This window comes from Sminthopsis crassicaudata, chromosome X (genome assembly GCF_048593235.1).
Source record: "Sminthopsis crassicaudata isolate SCR6 chromosome X, ASM4859323v1, whole genome shotgun sequence".
Lineage (NCBI taxonomy): Eukaryota > Metazoa > Chordata > Mammalia > Dasyuromorphia > Dasyuridae > Sminthopsis > Sminthopsis crassicaudata.
In genome coordinates, this window is record NC_133623.1 from 18,455,102 (window position 1) to 18,481,276 (window position 26,175).

Consider the following 26,175-nt stretch of genomic DNA (forward strand, 5'->3'; position numbering starts at 1 on the left):
TTGCCACACAAAATAAAGTAGCATTTGCCAAATGGAAAAGGAATACAAAATTTCACTGAAGAAAATAATTCCTCAAAAGTTAGAGTTGGACGAGTGGAAGCTGATGACTTTATGAGACATCGAGAAACAATCAAACAAAATCATAAGAATGAAAAAAATAAAATAAAATATGACATATCTCATTGGAAAAAAAACAACTATTGATCCAGAAAATAGATGCAGGAGAAATAATTTAAGAATTCTTGAACTACCTGAAAACTTGAACTTGAACTACCCCCAAAAAGAGGCTTCTTTCAAGAAATTATCATGGAAAACTGCCATGATATCCCAGAACCAGAGGGTAAAATGGAAATTGAAAGAATCCCCCATTATCTCCTGAAAGCAATCCCCAAGTGAAAACTCCTAGAAATATTTTAGCCAAATTCCAGACTTTCCAGATCAAGGAGAAAATGCTACAAGCAGTCAAAAAGAAACAATTCAATTATCATAGAGCCAAAAGCAGCAAAACACCAGATTTAGTTGTTTCTATATTCAAGGATCATAGGGATTAGAATATATTCCAGAGGGCAAAAGAGCTAGGATTACAACCAAGAATCACCTATCCAACAAAACTCAGTATAATCCTTCAGGGGGCAAATGGATATTCAATGAAAGAGAGGACTTTTAAGCATTTCTGATAGACAGACCAGAGATGAATAAAAAAAAAATTGACTTTTAAATTAAAAAAAAATGGGCCAGATATATAATCATTAGTTACCTTCTTGTGAAAAGACAACAGAAAAATCACACAAGGCAATAAAAACTCATAAAATAATGCTGAATAATTTAAAAGCTTAGAGACCTCACTCAGCATCTCCATAAAAGTAATCCATTCTGCACACTATGTGCAGACAGTACAATATCACAGTCTCGTGCTTTAGAATTTAACAATAGAGGACACCGCCCAGTCTTCCATGTTGGAAAACTTAAATGCTAAACATTATATCAAACTACCTTTCTAGAGCACAAATCATTATTGGACATTTGGGGGAGGCTAGACTTCATGGTGGGGTGATGGAATGGAGAGTATGGAAAAATAATTTTGAAGCAAAAAACCCACAAGACCTAGTTTTAAAATATTTGGTTTGTACAGACAACATAAATCAAACTTTTGTTGCAGGTTATTTATAACACCCTTTTCCAGCCTCAGCTGTGCAAATTATTTCAATACAATAACCACATTTTACTTTTTATTTCAAGGTAATGTTGGCACTGTTGTACAATTGCCTATTAGACAATTATTCCATCCCTCACACTATAAAGCCTCATCCTTTCTTCCTCTTATTTCACTGTATCATTTGAAGAGACAAGCAATTTCATTCTGCTCTAGCTCCGAATTAAGAAGTCTGTTTGTTCAGTTAATTTGCAGCAAGGATAGTCTGAATAAAAGCAAGAAGATTGGGTTTTGGCTGCAAAATTGCCCCCCCTTTTGGCTGCCAAGTCTTAACAAATATTTCTCTTCTCTTAATGCAGAATAAGCCACAGGTTAAAAAGCCAAAATTCTCAATTGTGCAGGTAACCAGATACAGCTAATTGTATATATCTGGACTCTAGTTGGTCTGCCAAACAGGGTATCATTAATAATGGTACCTCATTAATCATATCATCTTTATCTATAACTCAGATGCTAAGTAAGCAACAGAGACAATAAAGCACATACCTAAGGGCCAATTGAAAGGACTAAATCAGGATAAAGTCAAGAAAGCAAGGCAAAAATGCATATGTAATAAATTAACAAAGACCCCTATAGAGTCAAGAAAGGAATAAACTATATTTACATGAATTTGGAAAAAATATAATAACTACTTTTTAAAATCCATCTGTAACCAAGATGGTAATAAAAACCAGAGTAAGGGATAGCATCAAGAATAAGTGCGTAACTTAAAAAAGAATATGGGCTAACTACATAGTAACAATAAGGGATGGTTGGTAGACAGTACATATCCTACACTGGTATCCTTATAATATTAGTAGAAAGCAAGGGAAGTAGGCTACCAGTGTCAGATCTGTCTAGCAGGAGAATGTGCTTCTTTGGAAAGCAGTGAAGTTCTTCATTTGAAGTCTGGCTGACCATTTATTGTGTGGGCTATCAAGAGTTCTTACTCTCTGCTAGTTATAAAACTAAATCAGCTCTAGTAATCTTTTTAAGTCGAGGATTTTGTAATTCCTTGATCACTAAGCTTTACTCACATTGATAGCACATTCACATAGGAATGAGAAGTTTCTATTAAGTGTTATCTTGATCAACCTCATTGTGATCTCCCACAAACTGTCACACATCCATAGAGCCAAACATATGTACATGTATACCAGCAGTATATTCTAAGTCTTTTGTGATCTTAAATTCTATTATTAGACTGTTTTGGAATTACCTTACATTTATATGTTTTAAATGTACAGGAGATGGAAGAAAGGCCATGCAACAAAGAAAGAATATAAAATCATGGCTTAGTGCTGTAAAGATAGTGCCAGGTACATTAAAGCTCAGAATAAGCTGAGGCTACTGAGGGATGCTAAGGACAATACAAAGTTTTTTTTTAAAAGGGATCATCAAAGAAGAGTTAGGCGCATTGCTTGGTGTGGATGGGATGGTGATAATTGACAACAGAAAGAAGACAGAGCAGCCAGCTTCTTTTTTGCCAAGGAGTATGACCTCTGTCCTGGAATGAACAGATCAGAAGGAATTAATGGCAAGTAGATTCTCAAAATAAATAAGGATATAGGAAGAGAACACCTGGATGCCTTTGATGATTTCAAGTCACTTGGTCCCAATGAACTATATTCTCTGGTCCTGAAAGAAACAGGAGACATGATCCCTAAACCATTGCCAGTGGATCATGGAAAACAGAAGATGCTACAAAATTGGAGAAGAGCAAACGTCTCATTTTTCAAAAGAGGAAAGAGAACAGAGTTTACAATCTGTTAGGCCCATGAGCTTGACCTGCATTCCTGGAAAAATTCTAGAACAGATCATTAAAGAGATTGTTGAACAAAAATGACTCTTGAAACTTGATAAAGCTTAAGTACTTCTATGAGGTGCAGCTAGGTGATAAAGTGGATTGCTCAAACACCCTGAAATCAGGAAGATCCATCTTCATAAGTTCAAATCTGGCTCTAAGGACGAATGAGTCCACAGTGAACTGGACTTCCCTGGGGAAATGGTTGGTTTCTCCTCATTAGAGAAATCTGGACAATTTGTCAATTATATTATAATGAGAATTCCTTTTATGTATGGAATAGACACGTAGATGGTGAGGTCCTTTACACCTCTCAACTTCAGAGAAACATAGGGAGATTCTGTGAGTCTGTGACACATTTAAAATCCTTTATCAAAATATACATTCCTGACTTTGCTGAGTATGTTTTTTTGTGGAGGCAAAATTCCATGAAACAATCTCAGTTTTATTTAATGTAAGTCTATCAAAGTATAAGTCAAAATTCCTCAGTTTACATTTAAAAATAAGTATAAAAAATTACCAGAGAGATACCTCTACTTTGGAACAGGGCACTTTTCTGTCATCCTACATCTGATAGTAATTGATATTTCTAAGCAAAACAGCTTCCTTTTAGGATGTGTTCCCTTCTATGATAATAACGTTTCCCTTTTTCTGCTTACTTCACTTTGTTTCAACTCATACAAGTCTTTCTATGTTTTTCTGAATGCCTCTTAACCATCATTTCTTACTGTACAATATCAGTTTGTTGTACCATCCTCCTAATTACTGGTACCTGCTTTGCTACCACAGAGTATTTTGGTATATTCTAGATCATCACTATTTTACCTTGGGAGATATGCATACATACATATCTATATACCTATATACATACACACATATATGCAGTAATGGGTTGGGTCAAAGAACCAGATAGTTGAATCATTATTTTTTTTGGTATGTTTTCAAATTCATATTCACAACAGCTGGAATTATTCATAACTTCCAACAGTGAATTAATGGGTCTGTCTTGCCACAATCCTCTACTCTCAATATTAACTCTTATTTTTGACATCTTTGCCTCTTGAATTTAGTGTGAGCTGTTTTAATTTCATTTCTTTTATTATTAGTTATTTGGAGCATGTTTTCATTTGGTTGTTAATAGTTTTCAATTCTTCTTTTGAAAACTGACTGTTCATATCCTTTGGCAACTTAGCCACTGAAAAATGGCTCATGGCATTACTTCTGTCAGTGATAGAAACCAATTTGTCCACAGACTATTTGGGAAAATGGCTCACACTTTACATGGGAGAAGGGAATTTATTCAGACCTCAGTTAGAAATCTGCTTATGCCCTGAGGCATGAGGATGGGGAACCTAGATGGTTTCATTCCATTTTGTTGAAATGCAAACACATTTTTAAATTCACATCTTTATTCCAAGTCTTGTTTTCTTACTATAATATAGGATTCGTTCTTCTTTTTCCTTTGTCACCATGGAAATATATTTCCCTCTTAGGAATGGCAGCAAAATGACTCTAGTTTTACCTGATAATTATCAAAATCTTCTCTGTATTAAGAAATATCATATTCCCTAGGTGTCTAGAAGAATCTGCCCTAGAGTGTAGGAGGGGGGGGCTGGAGAAGACATTCAAAATGCAAGAGTCAGATTTCTAAATGAAAAATCATTTACCTTTAAGGTATATTAGCTATCACCTCATTCTTTTGTGTATTTTTTTTGTATAGATGGGCCTTTCTACCTATCAGGCTCATATAGAGATGCGCCTTATAAGAACTATCTGAATTGGATTTCCATAGCATGAAACTATTTTCTTTGATCAACTTAATGAATGAAACACTTCCATGAAGTTCTAAAACTTTCATTAAATAAGTAGTATTATAAAGGGATTTTTGATCCAGGGGCTATTTAAAACATGGAATTACCAAACCCCTTCTGCATCATCACAGTCTCCTTGTTCTAGAGGTTTTTAGTGTTCTTGCTTCTAAAGAGTCTAATCTTTTTCTGGTTAAAGGTTGTTTGTTGCTTCTCCTAACAGGAATGAATGTAATAAAATAATAAATGTTCACTATATCCCTCTGTTACAGTTCTGAGAACCAAAGAAAGAATGATACTTAATTCTTATTTTTCATAACACATAACCTCCCAATATGCCTTTTGTGTAACAGTATTTATTTTAAGTTTTATTTATTTTAAGAAATAATTATTTAAAATTTTGCTTTGGATACAGATTGTTTGCCATTCTTTTCAATTCATTGTAGAAGCAGCAGAAACTATGAAATAAACTCTGTGTTTTATGTGTATATATATATATATATGCATATATATATATATATATATATATACACATATATTTTAAAAGCACCTACTTTTGTAAATAATCTCTTCTTTCTGGCCCTCTGTTTCCACATCTGTCAAATGAGGAGGTTATGCTAAATGACCTCTAAAGTCCCATCTAGCATGAGATCAATGATTCTTCTCCCCTATTTTATAGACTTTGTAAGTTTGGTTTGCTTTATTTGAAGTTTTCCTAAATCGTGGGATAGCTACAGAACACTAACTTTTCTATAAAACTTCTTGGCATTTCAGAATTAATGATGGACATAACTAATCCCCCAATTGAATGGATAGTATATAGCCACTGTGGTTATCGGATGTTGAAAACAATTTTCCATAAAGCAGTGTACAAATGGTAGAACAATACATCAACACCTAGAGGGACTTTTCAGTCTATAACATTACAAGTAAAAGGTAAGTATATGGGTAGCCTTAGCTCCATGGCTGACTATCTAGTAACATCAAATACTTATTTCCCTGAAACTGCAAGTCCTGTGATTTTAAATGCTGCTCAGAAAATCACTCTTAGCAGGATTTTTTGAGACTATAAAGAACAGACCCATAGATAATGATTTGCTACTAGTCAGACTGGCCACATTTCCCAAACTGTGGGCTCAGGGCACTAGATGCCCTTCCTTCCAGTTTATCATTTCTAATAACGTGTCACTTGCTGACTGGATTCCCCATTTCCTTATTCATTGCCTAGTTTTATTTTTCTAATTTTGCACATAAGAGGGGCTTAAGATTAGCTGAAGATGAAATGTTGATAAATTCTTAATATATAGTAAAGAAAAAATTAAAACTTTGAGTTTGAATCTAGATCTCAAATTAAACCAGTAGATGAAATACTTACAGAAGTCTTAGTCTTTTCTGAGAAGGATAAATCAAGTATGAGGCCAACAAAGATGAAGCTTAGAGAGATTATGTTTAGAATAATACACTAGCATCCTAAAATTGAAATGAGAAAACCACATTTAGAGAAAATCAAACCTATGAAATACCAATTTGAATATATACTTTCTATATGGTAAAAATGGACAACAGTTTAGAAGATGTCCAAAAAAAATCCATCCAATGTTAATTAAATTCAGAATTTATCATCCCTAAGGCAATTATAGAAGATTAGCACTTCCTCATCAAAATGAAGGAAGAATATTGATAGATGTACTTAGAGCATATGATATTGATTAAAATTTTACAGAAATACTTTTGGAACACAGAAACCTCACTGCACAGGGCTTGTATCCACCCGTGGAATAGGCAGATGTCATATTAAGATGTAACTTAATATGACATAGGACGCAGTCTATGAAATGGGTAACTAGATTTGAAAGGTGATCTATGGTTGACATCCACATAAACTCAAGTAATGATGCTTTAGGTCAATGAAGTGTTGAACTAACAGCTAAATCCTGCAGACCTGTTTATTCAAACACAGTGGTTTATGCTAGAAATTCAGGATAAGTTGATTTTCCCCAGTAATTACAGAGAATTTAGCCTTAAGGATCCCAGACTTATTGATAAATGCATATTTACATCGAAGTAGTTAGAAGTTTGTACAATGTTGCCAGAGGCTGCAAAATATAACATCTTCCAAGTATGTAGAAAGACAGAATCAGGTGACTAGAATTCTATACCAGAAGCTTCCTGTCCTTTATCAATTCCCAGATAACAAAGCTCTACACTACAAATACAAATCCCCCAAATTCTTATGAATTCAGTAAGTCAACTGTGGTCAGTATCACTGCAGACCAAAATATTATCCACAACAACCTAGACACTGAACCAGGAAAAAAATGTAAGAATGTAAGATGTCAGCTTACTGAATAATTATAATCTCCAAATGACATGGAATGAAAATGTCACCCAAATATAGAGATGTAAGAGAAAAAATTACAGCCTGGGAAGAAGTCACAGTCTATATCATAACTGTTAGCCTGTCTCTAACTGTAATTATCCCAAAGATGTCTTTGGAGATGCATCAGAAAATGAGCTTTCAATTTTCATTAATTCATTAATGAGCATTTCAATGCTCATTAAATTATTTTTAAAAAGTTTAAATCCACGTGATCTACCTGTACAGTAATCAACAGAACATCAAATATAATAAACAATAGCATGCTAGTGACTGGCCCTGAAATGTTTTTTTTCCAAAACCTACCAAGAGAGTAGGGGGAAAAATGAAATGACCAAATGAGACAATTGTACAGAGTGATCCAAAAGTCTCGGGAAAGGTTTAAGTTTTGATGAAGTTTAAAATTGCACTAAGACTTTTGGGATACAATGTACAGTGCTGACTTCAGTGCTTTTAAGGACCGTTCTGTATAGTGCCCCTTTTCATCCTCAAAACACTCCAAAAGATAAACACTAAAGGTGTAATTATCCCCATTTTATATAGACCATCTCTCAGGGCGGTGAGTGAACTGCCCAGACTCACAGTTGTTAAGTGTCAGAGATAGATTTGAATTCATCTCCCTAGTGACACTTAGTCTAATGCTCTCCCTGTTGTACTACTTGTTAATAATTTAGGCTGATAAAACTAGGCAGAAAGCTCTGTTTTGGGGTGAACAGGAAGAATACATTCAGTCCTTCAAAAGTTCTACATTTAAAAATCTGCGTTCTTTCAGACATGACCTTTCCAAGAGATGTTAAGTAATGGGATTAACTGCTTCAGGCCCTATCCATTGTGGTCACCAATTTCCATCTCTCCCCTTCTAAATTGCCTTGTGTATATTTTCTTTATAGTTTTTGGTATATATGTTATCCTGCTCTTCCCCCAATGGAATTTAAGCTTTTCAAGATGAAGGATTCCTTAAATTACGGTACGTGAATGTAATGCAATATTATTTGTTCTATAAAAAATGATGAGCAGGCTGATTTCAGATGAATTGATGTTGAGTAAAGTGAGCCCAACCAACAGAACATTACAGTAGCAGCAAGATCATGTGATGACCAACTATGAGAGATTTAGCTCTTTTCAGCAACACAGTGATGACAATGCCAATAGACTTGGGATAGAAAATGACATCTGCGTTCAGAGAGAGAACTATGGAGACTGAATGTGGATCAAAGCATACTTGTTCACCTTTTGGTGTGCTTTTTTTTCTCATGGGTTTTCCCTTTTGTTCTGATTTTTCTTTCACATCATGACTAATATGGAAATATGTTTAAAGTAACTGCACATATATAGCATATCAGATTGCATCTTGGTTTTGGAGGAGGGGAGGTAAGGAAGAAAGGGAGAAAAATCTTGGAACTCATAATCGTACAAAATGAATGCTGAAAACTATTTTACATGTAATTAGGAAAATAAAATACTGCCAAGAAAAATGGTGAGGGATTCTCTTTTTTTGTCTATATATCCCTTCAAATTATTTGCACCTAATACTCTACCTTGAACACACTGGAGAACAAATAAATGTCTGTTTGATAAAATCAAATTGGCACGGATGTTATAAAACTCCACGTTGACACATGGATTGACTGGTAAACAATTTTATAGATATATTACAAAAAAACTTAGAGATGATTTTGGGGGAAAAACCTCAGTGGTTGGAGTCGTGACTTCACGACAGAGAATCAGAACATGTACTCTGTATACCCTAAAAGTGGAAGATACAGGCTGGAGTACAGGAACAAACAAGGTTTGCAAGAGAGGCCAAGAATATCTAGCTCGCTTTCTGTTTACATGAGGCTTTTCATTTGCACTCCTTGTCAGAGAGTAATGATTATTAAAATGTCTCTTCATACAGCATTAGAAAGATCCCTCGGGAGCTGAGTCCTGCTGGCGAATGATGACTTGAATTACTTTTATATTCCATTATTCTTAACAATAAGGGGGAGGGGAAGGGGCAAGAGAACAAAGAAATAGACATACTTTAGTATTTTGTCAACTTGCTAATGGCTAGCATTTCTGTCTCATGGGCATTTATCTACATATCCACGTGTTCATCCAGCCATGTGGTACAGGAACACTTACCTTGATGCCAAATGCAATTATACCCATTTTGTGTATTCAAGTGAGAAAAGTGTCACCAGCATAATCCTGATAGATAGAATGATAATATATAACTCTGTCAGAATGAGATGAGTAAATTAGATCACTTAAACTTCAAGGGTCCTTAAGCAATTTAGTGAGAGAGTCTTCATACTAAATTGAGTGAAAATTAGCTTTAAACATTGGCAGCAAATTTTCCATCAATGAAAACTGAAGTTACAAACAGTAATATAAGTTGGGTGTCATAGTGAAGAAGAAAAGGCTCATCTCCTGCAAAAATCTTTTGGGGTTACTAAAACAATCAGCCTGTGTTTTTTCTCTGATATCCATATCGTCAAGGAACATTTGCCCCTACTAGTTATGAGAGGATTTTGGAGTGCCATGTTCTGTTTATTTTTTTCCTTTGCAAAGGATTGTGGTTTTCAAACTCTGGTGACCCCAGAGAGGAAAAAAACTCACAGATGTTAATTAGAAAAAGATGGCTGAATAGGTAGAAGAGACATCCTACTCAATATGTCCATACATTTCTATTTCAAAAAGATTCCAACTAATATATAATAATTTGTGAGAATATGCAGAATGCAAATACAGGGTTTTCTGTTTAGAATGCTGATTATCACTGAAGGAAACCCAAAGTGGGAGACAGACTTATATGGTAAGAATCTGGGCTGATAAAACTTAACCCTAGATTAAAAAGTAACAAAGTCAACAAAAACTTCCATTAAAGTTTGCTTAAAAACAACATTCTCTCAGAAGTGACTATTCTAAAGGATGCCAAGAAATGGAATTCGCCAGTTCAAAGTACATATATCATGGTCACCCCTCAGTGGTGGGCCTTTAGCACACAAATTGTAATGCAACAACTTGTCACATCCAAATGCATTTATTAATTAGAGTGAATATGATTTTGTAGAATTCACTAGAAAAATGGTGCCTGCTCTTGACTTACAGTGAGAAGGGAACATGGGTGCTTTTAGTAATCTGAAATCAGATTGAGCAAATTACCACCGGTCATCAATGAATAGAAAGTTGATGCTTAATGTCAAAGTCAAGACTACTTTATACTTAACGTAAATCTTACTATTCTCAGATTGTTTAGTAAAATCAGTGGAACAAAGTAGATACTAGAGTACAAACAATGTCCTTTTCTCCACAGATATGTATTGAAAAGGTATTATAGATGATTTAGCAGGACTATGATGGAAAACTGGGACAAGGTCTTATTTTTTTTCTGGGTTAACAGATCCAACTATGGTAGAAGGGATCAAAGGGGCTGAGTTAGTTAATGGACTTTTCCAAGGGACAGAGAGTCCCAGGACATACATACTTCTCTAAGGGAAGCAAAGAGCCACCTGGGAAAGCATCAGTGGCTTCTAAGGTACTAGGGACATAGTCTCAGCCAAACTATGTATCGTTAAGTATCTTTTTTTAACATAGGATTAATTTTTTCCACAGTCATATATACAAACATTTGTAGTATTCATTTTTTTTAAAAATCTGAGCTTCCGAATCTCTCCTTCCTCTCTGCCTAAAGCCTCTCCTGCATTGAGAATGGAAGCATTTCAATATAAGGTATACCAATATAGTTATGCAAAACATTTCCATAATAGTCATGTTGTAACAGAAAATACAGAGCTCCCCCTGCCAAGAAAAAGCTCCAGAAAAATGAAAAAAGTTTTTAAAAAGTATACTTCAATCAGCATTCAGACACTGTCAGTTCTTTCTCTGAATGAACAGAATTTTTCATCCTTGTCTTGGATCACTGTATTGCTGAGAAGAGTTATTTTACTATTTATTGTAAGAGTCTCCTAATCAGTAACTCTATCTCCATTCTGTCCCACTCTCTAAACTATCTTCCACACAGCTCCCCAACTGATACTCTTGAATAATAGGTCAGAAAGTGTCAGCCTCATGCTCAGGAAGCTTCAAGTGTTTCCCTTTTGCCTCTGGGACACACTATATAGGTGCTATGTGTCATTTGAACTCCAGCATAATGTATCTCTGACCTACTTTTCCAGATTGATTTCATCTTGTTTCTCTGTCTCCACTTCTTGTAACTGTTCCATTTACACTCTATCTCCTGCCTCTTCACAAGTTATTTCCTATCTCAGGAGTGCTTTGTATTCTCACCTCCATTTTTTGGAATCAGTGATTTTCTCCAAGGCTCATTTCAAGTATCTTCTCCTTCAAGTGGTCCTTCCTGATCTCTCTTGTTCTCTTAGAGGTGGCTGGATAGCTTACTGCAGTGACCTGGAGATAAGAATACAGAATATCAAAATATTTACTGGCTATGTGATCCTGCACAACTCACTTCACCTCAGTTTACCTCAGTTTTCAACTATAAAATGGGAATAAATAATATTACCTATCTCAAAGAGTTGTTGGGAAGATCAAATGAGATAATATTTGTAAAAAACACTTTGCACAGTACTTGGCACATAGTAGGCACCATACCTTCTTTCTCCTTTCTTGCCCTCCGATTTGGTAAGGCAAAAGAGTGGCAGGATCCTTGAGGTGGAAGATGGAGCCTCTACATGTTCACAAGGCATGTGGTAGAGTCTCACCAGAGACTAAAGTGGCCAAGGACAATAACTGACAGGACCATGCTAGAGGGGAAGCTGCCCATGGATTTTAGCCCTCTGTACAAAAGCTTGGCTCGTTTATACTTTAGGACTTTGAAGTGCTCAGAACATTTTGAAAACAAATATCCTTTATCAAGTTATGCAGATATGAAAATTCCTCCCAAAAATATAATAGAGCAATATCTAGCCACTGACACATTAATTTTGACAGAAAGCATGGGCTAACATTTTGGGCCTTCTTCATGACCCACCCTCATCCAGTAGTAGGACATGTTCCAAAAGTAATTGTGTTGCCTTTTCCATTTGGATGTTATGCTTTGATCTTGCACTTGCATCTCTAAACACCTGAGCCTTGACATTAATGGCTGCATTCATTGTCCATTAATGTTAATATGCATATTAATGAATCTAATTTACAAATGGGAACCTAAGGGAGGGACCTGTGATCTCCTTAAAGACTTTAGCTGACCACCATATCTTCCTTATCTGTCCACTGTCCTTTTTCAGTCCCAATATAATTAACGCTAAGGAACTCACAGTAATAAATTATATACTTGAAGGTATACTTTCTCTTTTTCCCCCCAGTTAATCTGGCTGAAATCCATTATCAACATAAAAGAGTAGAAAAGAAATTTGGGATTCTGAATGCACTAGGAATATGGAAATCTTAATGCCTAATGAATTGTAACATCTTGGAAAAAATTGACATGACTTCCTTTTTCCCTTCACCTTGCATTCAGGTTGTCATTTAAGATTAATGATGAAGATGTATTTTTCTAATAGCTTTAATTCTGATTCTAGGGAGACATGAGGGACTAAGAAGCCTTAATTACTTTGGAAATTCTGCATGGGAATCAAGTGCATCAGTGAAATATAAATAATAGAGAGGTGCACATTGGGAAGGAAAAGTTCATTTCTGTTACAATGAAACGATAATATTCTCCCAAATATGAACACTGAGTTGACTTCACTTATTCGTACTCCAAACATGTGCCCAGAGATGATGGGCCACCAGAATCTCTCTTCTGTAGCAGATGATCACATCTGGGCTTTGCATGGATCAAGGAGCAGCACAATGCGATTCCAAGCATAAGGCCTCAAAGCTATATTCTTTTTTTGGTAAATGCTGTCCTAAGCCATCATCCAGAAGAAGCCAGTGACTACAGTTTGCAAGTCTAAAACAAAAACACCCAGACATCAAATGGTCTTCTTTAATATTTAAAAAGGCCCATTATCACTTTGACCTTCCACTAGAGGCCTTCAATTAAAACTTATGGGGCTCAAGCAGATTTGTAGGGTGTCTCTTTATGGAAAGCCTTCATCATTAAGGGAGTTACTGATGTTGAAAGTTATTGCAGCATGGAAGATCAGGAATTCATCCAACCTTAACACGACTTTAGAGAGTTGTGGAAAAAGATAAAAAGACTTGACCAGAAGTCACATGACCATTATGTGTCAAAGGCAGTCCTTGCCCCCAGGTTTTCCTTTCTATGCAGTACACTAGATAAAGAACATACTTTCTATCCAACCTTTCAAGATTGTCTTTTGGTTTTATGGAAATAGCTCCGTATTTCTTAGTATGATTATTTTTCATGAACAAAAATTTAAACATTTCTAGTCTGAGAAGAAACAAACTGTCCAGAATGCATTGTGGGACAGAGATAATTCCTCAGAGAAAAACATTTTTAAAGGTATCTATATTGTATCTGTATTGTTCCATTTTACTTTTCTAGTCTATTAAAGAATGTAAAAGAGAAAAAATCCAGCATGTTAAAAAGCTCTCAGCTGGATATTTTCTCCTTGCAGCAACCCCTTTAACTACCAATGCTTTACCCCCATGATTATAGCTCTTTTTAGATACTCTGTCCTTCATCCCAAAGGGAAACGGACTTTGAAAGACTCAAAAGTAGTGTCCTTAATAAATGAGCCCACTAATCAAATAAAGCACAACAAAAAATATCAATCATCTGTCTTCAATCTCATGGGGTCAGTGAGATGCTTGAAGACTTACTTGATGTCCCAGGGAGCTTTTATTCATAAGATGGTGTGTCCTCTGGCATGCTGCTTTCACACAGTATTATTCCAGTTATACTCAGGAATAAAATGAATTTTCACCATAGTTGCTTTTACTATGCATTTAACCAACTGTCATTTGTGTGTGAGAGCCAGTAACGAATCTCCCCAAGCCAGGACTATCTTTTCTGTGCCAGTCTGCATTACAGCATAAGTTCCCTTGCACACCTGAGAATTTTTTCCCTAGACTTTGGTGAAATACAAATAAGCACAGACTTTTAAGACTGGATTAAGGTGATGTTTTTTAATTTGAATTGAGAGGGAACTCTGCAACTCAACTGGAAAGTGGAACAAAAAAGAGCCATTAGGAGCACAGACTCATAGATTCCCCAGCTTGGCATTTAAATTCTGCTACAATCTGGCTCCCACCTGCCTTTCCATTCTTAACTTCAATTTATTCCTTTTCACACACTATTGCAATCGTCCCACCATTGCTAATCTTTTCTGTTTTTCAATCCATTCTCCACACAGCTACCCATATAAGCATATCTTGTAGAGCTGAAAAGGATCTTAAAGGTGCCTGAGTACAAACTTCTCATTTTCTAGATGAGGAAACTGAAGTTCAGAAATCTTAAAGTGACTTGTAGAGAGTCACACAGTTGATGACTAATAAGGAATTCAAAGCTAGAGATTTCAGCTTCCAAGTGTGAGTCCATCTCCTATGCACTCACTGTCTTTTCTTCCCCGATTCCAAAATCATCAGTTTGGGATGCTTTGGGAACAAATATAAAGTCCTCAGCTTGGCATTTCAAACCTTTCATAGTCTAGTTCCAGTCTGATTTCCATTCTTTCTCTGTGCATATTCTCTGTTCATGGCAAACTGGCCTCCTAACTCTTCCCTGTATACATAATTCTTTGTCCCCTCGAATAGGCTGTCTTCCCCCTCATCTCTGGAGTGCCCCCATCCATTTTACCTCTTGTCTCCCTCCCTCCCTCCCCCCCTCTCTCTTTCTCTTTCTCTCTCTCTCTTTTTCTGAGGCAATTGGGGTTAAGTGACTTGCTTATGATCACACAGCTAAGAAGTGGTAGGTGTCTGAGGTCAAATTTGAACTCAGGTCCTCCTGACTTCAGGACTGGTGCTCTATCCACTGCGCCACCTAGCTGTCCCTACACTTTACCTCTTCTCAAAAGCATCCATAGTTTTCCTAGGAAGCACAGTTCAGGCCCCATCACTTAGTAGGGGAGCTTTCTGAATTTTTCCATTGCTTAGGCCTACATCCCTTGAAATCAGACTGTATTCCTTCGCATATACTTTGTACTTACTCGTCTGTGAACATGTGAAACCTCTGAGGAGGAAAAAGAGAAAGAAGCTTGTTTGAGAGGTTTGATTTTTTCAATTCTGTCTCTGCATCCCCAGAATATAACAAGTCTTATACTTAGTAGGCAATTCATTAGTATTTATTTAATTGAACTGAATAGATTAAAAGCCGAAAGGGACCCTGGGTATCATCTAGTCCAAAGCTTCTTAAACTGTGGCTTGTAACGTTGCATGGGGTCGGGTAATTGAATATAGGGGTCATAAAAAATTAAGATTCCACCAATATTTAATTCTTTAGATAAAAAATAAATCTATATCATTTGTATGAAAATTTTCTTTTCCATAAATGGTAAAATTATAAATATAACAAATATACATATATATTGATTTAAATAATACATATTAACACATATATAAATGTTTTAAAATAAGTTATGATTTACTATCAGCAAATATTTGATTTGGATACCTATTTTAGATACTTATATACCAGAGGTCATATAAAAGTCTCTCCGAAAAAGGGCTGTGAGTGGGAAAAGTTTCAGCAGCTCTGGTGGAGTGTACCATTCTATTTTCTAGACGGGAAGTTGCAATCTTGAGAAATTGGGTGGCTTTCTTACATGTGGCGGCTAATGGTATGACTGGCGTTTGAACAAAAAGATCTTTAACTTCCCATTCCAGACTCCAGTTTCATGTCCACTATAATATGAAAGTTACATTAAAAATATGAAAACTTGTGCTTGCATTTTCAGTTGTGTTGCCCCCCTCCCCCCCCCCCCCGTCCCTCCCGACCCCACTTTAGAAAAGATAAACATTTGTTCCAGATATGCATGTGCAACCACACAATACCTACGTCCATATATCCATGTTTTCTCCTCAGGTGGATAGCCTTTTCCTTCAGAGTCCTTCGCGGTTGATTTGCCTTGTCCTGTAACTCGGAAGAGCTTTGCCATTCGTGTTTACTCTTCCGCTCCTTCTGCGGTACCCCAACATTCTCTTGCTTCTGTTCTTCCCTCAGCATCGCTTCCTGGAAGTTTTCCAGATTTTTGGAAAATCAACTTGTTCATAATTTCTTAGAGCACAATAATATTCCATTCCATCCATATTCCACCATTTACTCACCCCTGGCCCAGTGGATGAGCATCCCCTCAGTTTGCGTTCTTTGCCACCACAAAATGAGCCGCTGTAACTATTTTTGTATATAGAGGTCTTTTTCTTTCTTTAAAAAAAAATCTCTTTGGGGTTCAGACCGTCGCTTACAGAGAGGGTGGGCTGAGAGCCCCGGAAGTCCCCCTCCCCCTGCTTCAGTTGTCCCCAAGGCCCGCTCCCGGCTGGTGCGGGATGTGCTCAGCTATTGGCTGCGTTGGGCTTGGAGGGCGGGATTTCTGGTGTCAGGGTTCTGGATTGTTCTGGTCCCTCTGTCCTGGCAGACACTACCTGCGGCCTTTCTAAATTGTCTTGGGGGCGATGTGGTTTCCCTTGGTACTTTTATCGGGTTTTCCCCTCCCGAATTCATTTTGAGAAAGAATTTTTAAATTGCTTGGAGGGAAATTTGCGGGCGGTCCGGCGAGGGTGTCCCCGGCCATTTTCCCGCCATTTTCGCTCGGTCCCTCAGGGGCTGGCTTTGTGGAAGGAGCCATTAAAATCCGAGAAGCACCAATGCTAAAAGCAGAAGTGTCTTTAACGATAGCCTAGAGGGAGCCCTTCTTTTCAGTGAGGAGATTAAGGCAAAGAAAAGTGAATTTCTTTGCCTCAGGTCACACAGCTAATTAGCAGCCGAGCTGTGGCGCGCTGCTCTGGAGACCTGCCCTACACCAGCTCGACAGCAGCTGCTGAAAAGTGGGTAAGTCTTTTCTCCTCCGTACACCTCATAGTCCATCTTTATAAAACGAACTCCCATGGGGTAGAGATGGCTGAACCCAACATCCAGCCCACTCCTTCGAGAACTTCTTAATGGGGACTGTGACAACCTGGGTTGTTCTGTGCACCATTCCATTGAGTTTACGCTTCCCTGAGTGCCCATATCCTTTTCAAATACCAGGGAGAGCCCAGAGTGCATTCTATCCCGGGAGGAGACATCAGCCTAAGACGACCAGAAGGCATTATTTATAATATTTCCTCTGAAAATAGTGTATACATGTGTCAGCACAAATGCTATATAAGTACCATTTAGCTTTAACTTCGCTTCAGTTAAAATTATGCCTAACCCATCCTAAGGTTCATTAAAAAAAACAAAACAAAACAAAACAAAAAAAACAAAACTCTCCCAAGCTTAGCAGAGAGCTGCGCACGTAGTAGGGATTTAATAGTTTCTGGTGCTTGATGGATTCATGTTGACCAAAAAGCTATTTACCAGAAGAAAAATAATCGAAGGAGATATGTTTTCATTCCAGCTCTGACACTGATTAGCTGTGTGACCCAAGACCTCTCCCCAAGGTCTCAGTTTTTCTCGTCTGTAAAGTGAGAGTTTGGACTAGCTGGGCTCAGGGATCGCTTCCAGCTCTAATTGACATCCAAGGTATGACATTTCTCACTTTTGACATTTGCTTGAGGTCCTCTGCCAGCCCTGCATCTGTATTTACTTACTTGTGGAGATTTTGGAACTTTTTCGACTAAGTGGAAACAATAGATCAATATGTGAGACTGCTTTAAAATTACTTGTACCAAGTAACAGGATATTTGGTCTGTTGGACAGAATTTGTTGGCTCAGTCTCAGTACATCTTGCAACAGTTATTTTGAAAAAAATTATCTTAGTATTCATTTTTGTGTTCATACTCAGTTCATTCTATTAGTAGCTTATATTTGTGGACTAATAGCTGCCCTTGCAGTCTTTAAACACTCAGTGTGCAATAAGGCTCAGTGAGCTGCCCCTGGTCATGCAGCTGGGGATGAGATGTTAACTCTGCTCATCCTGATTAGAAGCCCAGCACACTTGCCACTACACCATTCTGCCTGTGAAGCTTAAAAAAGTATATGTTATTATTTTGTTTTCTTGGACAATTTTTGTTGGGATGGTATTTATAATGATGACTTTTGACTAGGTGAAAATGGAAGGTACGAAGTGCATACTATATATTCTAAGGGTCAGATTTCTTTCTAATCAATATTGTCACATCCAGTGGATCCATATAACAAAAGGCTGTTGAAATTCCAAATAGTGCCTCCTCATTTAAGACAATATTTGATGTGATAAGACACTAGTATTTCAATGAATTCATGAGCACATTGATAAGAGTACCCCCTACCAGGGGTTCAGATTGTAACCTGGCCTTAACTTCTCATCCTATGAAGGCCTCATCTGCATTCTCCCTTACAAGGCTTCCCTTACAATCCTGGAGTCTTGCGTATAGCTAGTTTCCCATGTACTCCCATGAGTACTATTGCAATATATGTGCTTGGTGCATGACTTCTGTCTCATCTCTAGGGCAAGAGGTTCTCATGGTTAACATAATCAGTTTACATACATCATATATTTCTCTGTTGTTTTGTGCAATCTGAAATGTTGATTCTGTGGATATTATGGTGTTTCATAATTTACATGACTGTAACATCAACTGGAAGAATATTCAGATTAAAAAAAAATCTCATCTTTTGGAGGGTCAGGAAGGTACATGTTTGGTGATATACCAAACTTATCTAATCTGTTCCCTTTTTCTTATTCAATTTGAAGCCCAGCTCATTGTTCATCTGTAGAATCTCTTCAAGGTATGACTACTGATAGACCAGCCCATTTGGTTCTCCAACAAACTGCATAGATGGTCAAAAGACATCCTCCATCCATTTAAGTTTTCCTGTGCATATTGGTAAGCAGAGCTCTCTTGAGTGGTTGTACAGTGCATTTAGGAGACTGTGATATTCTGGGCAATTTTGGTATTTACATAATTGTCATTTTCATATTTTTTGATAATTTGTTCTTCTCATAAAGTAGTATTTCATTGTTAAATTTCCATTGAAGTCTATATTTTGTTTTTGGTCTTTAAATACATTATTTTTATTTTTTATGGTCCATAAGGATGTATTAATGATTTCTGCCTTTTTACATTTATTTGCAACTTCTTTTTCTGCCTTAATACATGGTCAGGTTTCTGTAAAATTTCCATATGGTGCTAAGACATATTTATATTCATTTGCTGTCCCATTTAGAAGATGCCATAAGTCTTTTAACTCCAATTTCTCCAGTAATTTATCCAGTTCCATATATTCACTTTTATTTTTCCATTAGACTTATTCATAATAAGAGAGCAATATAGAAAGGCTCCTTTCACTATTGTGTTGTTGTCTGTTTCCTTTATTCATGCTAAGGCAAGTTTATTACAGGTATTGGTTTATTGTTTATATTTTCTTGCAGCATACAATAGTTTCCTTACTTATCCTTTTTTATTTGTAAATGTTTTTACTTTGTCATGGTGATGATAGTTCTTTTTAAAAATTCACTTAATGCATAGTATATATTTTTCCATCCCCATCAGGTTTATTTGTGTGTGTGTGTGTGTGTGTGTGTATACACATCTTTGTTTTTTAAATGTGTTTCTTGTAAGCACCAGATTGCAGGTTTTTTTTTATCTGATCTGTCATCTTTTTCATTTCATTGTTTTTAATCCATTCACATTTAAACTTTTAAGTTGGGTTTATATTTTCCCACATCTGTATCCAATTTGGGTATTTTTTTCAAGTTATGATTTTTTTCCTCCTCTTGTAAACACAGTACTATGTTCCTTCAGTTACTTTGCCTTAATCTTTTTTGAAAATGACTCTGTTTCTACTGTCTGTTTTCCTATCACTTCAATCCCTTTCTCTCATTTGTTGTCCCTTTCACTTTAGAATTTTCTTTATTACTTTTTATCATCTATTTTTTATTATAGCTTTTTACTTACAAGATATATGCATGGGTAATTTTTCAGCATTGACAATTGCAAAACCTTTTGTTCCAACTTTTCCCCTCCTTCCCCCCACCCCTTCCCCAGATGGCAGGATGACCAATATGTTAAATATGTTAAAGTATAAGTTAAATATAATATATGCATACATGTCTATATAGTTGTTTTGCTGTACAAAAAGAATCGGACTTTGAAATAGTGTACAATTAGCCTGTGAAGGAAATCCAAAATGCAGGTGGACAAAAATAAAGGGACTGGGAATTCTATGTAGTGGTTCATCGTCATCTCCCAGAGTCCTTTTGCTGGGTATAGCTGGTTCAGTTCATTACTGCTCTATTGGAACTGATTTGGTTCATTTCATTATTGAAGAGGGCCACATCCATCAGAATTTTTTATCATCTATTTTATATGGATATGTAATAATTTCTCTCTTTGTTCTTTTAGTCAAATAGATTCTTCCTTCCTTTCATCCCCCTCAACTAGTCTTATCAATAACTTGTTAAGTTGTATTTTCTTGATTGTCCATTCTTTTTTTTTTTTCATTCTGCTGAAGACTCTCATTTTCTTTTTTAAATTATCTGGTTTCTCTTTTTTCTTTGTCTTTCTCATAGAGTCAAACTTCCAAAGTATATCCTTTCTAGATTCTTGCCACTTCTCTATACCCTCTTCTGGTTACCCTTTTACCCACTTTTGTTCACTTGAAGTTCTGGAGCTTCTCCCATTCCCCGAGGTACCAGTTGCCCCCAGGAGTTCCAATTCCCTCTTCCAAAGTAATTGATTTTTCAAGCACTCAAGCCCCTAGGCTACATCCAGTGCAAGATCTCCATTTCTCTTGATAGAACATCATCAGTCAAACCTCTTCCATAGCCAAAGCTAGCTAGGCCTTATTCCTTTTCTCTCCTTTTCAGTCTTTCCCCTTGCTCCTGCTACTTTTATGTAGACTCTTCTCTTTTTGAAACCTTAGGGAGCTGAATCTCAAAACATTCCAGCCTCCATTCATGCTGGGTAATTCATGGAATTACAAGCCTAGGTCTCAGCAACAAATAACATTTGGGTGATCAAAACAGGCCTCAGCTGGATACTAGACTCTCTGTCAGGCTTGGTGGAGTACTTCATATGGTAGCCCAACACCCACCCACCTACACAAACCCCCACTCACAGTTCCTTGCCCTGGTGTCATGTCCTTCTGCCAAAAGCATGGGAAGTGGGGTGGGGGAAATGCTCAGTGACCTCAGAGGTTAGTGAGTATCAGTTCATTTTTTTTTTTTTTTTTTTTTTTTATCTTTTGAATTCTAGGTGTGCTTGACCTTGTCCACAGCTGAAATTGAATTTTGGTGCATAATTTCTGTTTTGAAGAGATTTGACAGATTAAAGAAAATGTTCAGTCCTCCATCTTGTTTCTCACATCTTTTTTTTTAAGTGCAGTTTGTACTTCTTAATGTAGCACACATGAGAGGCAGCTTGTCACAGAGAACTGGCTTTGAAGTCAGCAAGTCCTGTGTTCAAGTGTTCTTCTAACAAATGTTGTGTCTTCTGTCACCTGGAAGATGTCATTTGATATTTTAGTTCTCTAGATAATTCTTTTTGTTTGTTTTAATAGTATTTTATTTTTCCAAATACATGCAAAAATAGTTTTCAGCATTCATCTTTGTAAACCTCATGTTCCAGATTTTTTTCCCTCTCCCCACCCTCCTCCTCCCCAAGATAGCAAGAAATCTGATATAGGTTTAACATAAGCAATTCTTCTAAACTTGTTTCCGTATTCGTCTAGATACTTCTTAGAGTTGTCTAGAGGACTAATAAGTGAAAAAAAGATAACCCTTTATTTAATAAATAGAGGGAGTTTCTTGACCTGGGAGTTCACATTACCAAAGAAATCACAGATTCATTCTCAAACCATGTTCCCTAATTTAGCAATTAAGTCAGGAACTAGGTGTTGGAACATAAATGTAATGATTTCATTGTTATTGAAGAAAAAAATTTTGTTACAGAAATACTTTGCCTCTGTTTTCTTCCACTTTCATTTTCCCTTGTTCTAAGGAGGAATCTGGTTTAAGCAGGTCTCACAATAAACTTGGTATATGATAGTTTTTGCCTCGGATTCTCACTGTTTTGTGAGCTGATGCTTCTCATAAGCTTCTGTCCTCATCCTCCATAAGGAGGATGGGTTTTATATTTATTTATTTTATCTATTTATTTAGTTATTTAATTATGTATTTATCCTATTTATATCATATTTATTTATATCTATATCTAAACTAGTCTTGTCCTTCTCTCTGTAACCTAAAATCATGTGTTTAACTATATTAGGTACCTTTTCGATCTTTTGCACTCTTGTGTAGTAGTAATTTTGTCCTCTTCCTTCTTTCTCTGTTTCTCTCTTACATACATTACGATACATACACACATATGAACACCTAGCAACAGCTTTTTAAAAAAAAAAACAGGTCAAGTCGGAGAGAGATGTTTTCTTTGTATTCTGTAAATGGGTCCCCATTGTTACCCTCTTTTTTCTTAAGTTGGGGTCGATTTTGAGCTAGACTATCAAATTTATGGTCTTTTTTTGCATACAGCTAATTCTGAAATAGTAGGGTTTTTTTCCCCTTTGTTTTGGAAAATCAGTCCATCAACATCTACTCTATACCTATCTTTGCTCTTGGTCTCGGACTTCAAAAAATTGACCAATTGATTAAAGAAACAAGATAAATATTTAAATACAATAACCTGGATGGCATACAGTAGGAAATAAAAAAATTCAGAGATAAGAAAGATAGGCAATATGTACAGGAGAACAGTTAGTTTCATAGAAAATAATTTGGTCTTGGATAGGGAGGGGGAAGGGGGAAAAGATGCGCAGGTAAGGGAAAATACCATAAACAAAGGCATAAATTCAAGGGCAGTTATCATTTTTACAAGGAATAGTAAGGAGATCATACTGATAGGACCAGAGACTGTAATGGAAAGTTATGGAAGAGGAGAGGAGAGCTGAGGGAAAGGGCCCAGGAGAGGGGAAAAGAGAAGAAGTGGTAGTAGAAAAAGAAAAAGGAGGAGGAGGAGGGTAAGGAGGAAGAGGAAGAAGAGGAGGAGAAATAGTAATAGTAGTGGTGGTAGTAGTAATTGTAGTCGTCATAATAGTTAGTATTAGTAACAGTTGACATTTAGATAATTAAGTTTTTCAAAGATTCAATAGAAGGCCTTGATCCCCAAACAAAATATTTTTACAGAGATGGAATAATTACTAAAAGTGTAGAAATGCATTCCAGGACAGGAAAACGGGTAGTTATAGTATGACAATAAAACTAAATTTTAGCTAAAATTACATCCAATGGTCCATAAAACATAAATTCTACATCTGGGAAACTTGGAGTTGAGGTTGGTAGATGATTTCATTCTTTTCCCAGCCTGAGTTACTTCTGGGACACTGTAGACATGCATTTTTTCACTTGTGTATTTCTCATTTTGATAACTAGATTGTTCCATATAATTCATACAATGTGTAACAAGTCTTAGTGCTGCCAGACAGTTAATTCTACATTTTCCGTGTTCAGAGAGCCATTGGAGTTAGAGCTAGGAAGACCTCTGAAATCATTGATTTCAACTCTTTTTTTTTTTTTTTGGAGGAAAAAGGAAAATGATTCTCAGATGGGTTGACCACGCTGCCCAAGCAAGGACACATAGTTCTTAAGTAGCAAGTGCTGAACACGATTTTTGGGACTCCTGGGTCCTTTCTAATGAACCACAGACCTGCTGTTTCATATAGACATTGAAGTAGACCTTGATGATATGAGCAACTTTTAATTAGAATGAACTTCTCAGAGGAATGTGCTTGTATCTGACAAGTCATCAAGCCAGGACTCAAACAGAGTTGACAACTACTCCTTTGATGTGATTTTAAGGGTCTTAAGGAGGAGCCCTATGCCTCTTGTCGCTGATACTTGAAATCCCTTTCATAGATGATGAATAATTTTTCTATAACTTAAAATAAAGCAAAAAAAAACCCCCACATAGTTAAAAATGACTTACTGAGAATTTGTTGCAAGGAGTTGAGGCAGGCCAGAGAGAGTGATATGGAACTGGTCAGTGGAAAGGGACAGTACATAGTAGGAAGGAGTATACATAGAAATGGGGAACCTATAGTATCCTGTATATAAATAGGAAATTGGTTTTCATTTATGTCCAAAACTTGTTGCTCTGTCTAGTCATAAAACCATTGCTACCCTCATGTTCATCAGCAACGGTGTCTGCACTTTCTGTTTACTTAAATCCCTTGGCTCCTAAAGCTCCCTGTTTGGGGAAGACATCCATCTGAGCATTTTATTAAGTGCTTACTGTGTGTCAGTGTAGACAAATGCAACTAATGAAAGAATCTTTTCTCTCAAAGATCTATGTCTTAAAGGAATAGGTGGATTCCATGAGACAAACATGAGGAGGGAGGACATCCTAACTATGGGGAGGGACAATTATAAGGACAGGTTTATGGGCAATGGAGAGCTAAGTGGGAAGAACAGAGATGACCAGTTTGTCTGGATCACACAATCTGGGAGGGGATGTAACACACAATGATGTTAGAAAGACATACTGGGGTCAGGTCATGAAGGGTTTTATTTGGTGTTAAGTTCATAATCACATCAGACTTTTAAAAGGATCTTAATGCAGTTTAGAGCCACTAGAGTTTGTTGTGTAGGGGAGTGAGGTAATTAGGCTTATGCTTTGCTAGTAATATATAGGATAGATCAGAATGGGGAGCAGTGTGGTGCAGGGAGATCAATTGGGAAACCATTAAAATAACATAGGTGAGACGTGATGAGGACATGAACAGGGGTGTTAAAGTATGAGTAGGGACAGATAGTCACATTCAAGAGATGTTGTTAAGATAAAAATGCCAAACTTTGCCATGTGTTCTGATTAAAGGAGGATGAGCTGAGATGACAAACTGGGGAAACCCAAAGAAGGGTGGTGCCATTCGGTGGTGATGCTGTGTGTCTGGGAATCAGGCATCCCCAGAATCTTTGTTTCAAGACATCTAAAAAACAACAGACCACTTCTCTGTTGAGTGGCTATAAATAGATTGGAGTCTATGACCAATGAACAGTGGTTTACAGTAGGAATATCACAACTCAAATGGAAATTGGGGCCACTAAAGTGTACATAAAGATTCCCTGCCAGTTGACTTAGAAAACCACATATTAATATCATTTATGTTTTGTTGTATTTTTATTTGTTTTGTTAAATATTTTCTGATTACATTTTAATTCAGTTCAAATGAACCTCCCTCAGCAGTGTTGTGGGTCATATGTTTGACACCTTTGGTTTACAAGAAGTGATGGAAGAGATATCATCCAAAACTAGATGGACAGGAAAGGAGGAAAGTCATTCCCATAGGGCCAAAGAGAATTAACAGAGACAGTTCTAGTGTTCCACTGGTACATATCCCATGTCAAGAGACATAGAGGAAGGTCCCTGGTATGGAGAACTTACGAAAGGACATAGACAGGAGCACAAAACATGAGAAGACTTCAAAAGGCTGTGATCCACATCAGCAGAGAAAATACTCACATTGATGTGATAAAAGTAGCAAGTCATCATAACATGCTGGATGGAGTACTTGCCAGATGTGGAGCCAAGGAAACCAAGGTTTGAATCCCATCCCACCTCAAACATTTTCTAGCTGTGTGACCTTGGGCGTGTAGCTTCACTGCTCTTAATTTCCCTATCTGTAAAATGAGAATAAGAGTAGCAGCAGCAGTAGCAGTTACTTCACAGAGTTGTTGTGAGGGTCAGTGAGACGTATACAAAATGTTTTGGACCCTTAAAACATTATATAAAACTACCTTTAATAATCCTTTATTGTTGGAATTGCCATTGCAATATATTCCTTAGCAGGGAAAATGTTATAAAGAATTTGTGTTGATAGAAATAGTTTTCCAGTCAAAGCAAAAACAATTGATTTTGGCTTTGTGCTAAAGAACCAATTCAGACAGAACTGGAATATTTTCTTTTTCCCTATTCTCAATGCTTATTCAGATCTTCCCTATTCTTCAGATTCAACCCTATATCCTGC

General features: G+C 36.7%; 2 long non-coding RNA genes across 3 annotated transcripts in view; one reads left to right on the top strand and one right to left on the bottom strand.

The window, feature by feature from the left end:
• The window catches only part of LOC141548286 (uncharacterized), a 370,078-nt gene extending 353,571 nt beyond the window's left edge, over positions 1-16,507 (bottom strand). The window contains exons 1-2 of the long non-coding RNA XR_012483882.1: positions 16,090-16,507; positions 11,454-11,573 (exon numbers count right to left, since the gene is read on the bottom strand). This is a non-coding gene — a long non-coding RNA (uncharacterized LOC141548286). The remainder of the gene's footprint in view (positions 1-11,453; positions 11,574-16,089) is intronic.
• A 1,128-nt stretch (positions 16,508-17,635) lies between these two features.
• LOC141548669 (uncharacterized) overlaps positions 17,636-26,175 on the top strand; it is a 679,315-nt gene continuing 670,775 nt past the window's right edge. For both annotated transcript variants that reach the window (XR_012484023.1, XR_012484024.1), the window contains exons 1-2: positions 17,636-17,754; positions 18,908-19,040. This is a non-coding gene — a long non-coding RNA (uncharacterized LOC141548669). The remainder of the gene's footprint in view (positions 17,755-18,907; positions 19,041-26,175) is intronic.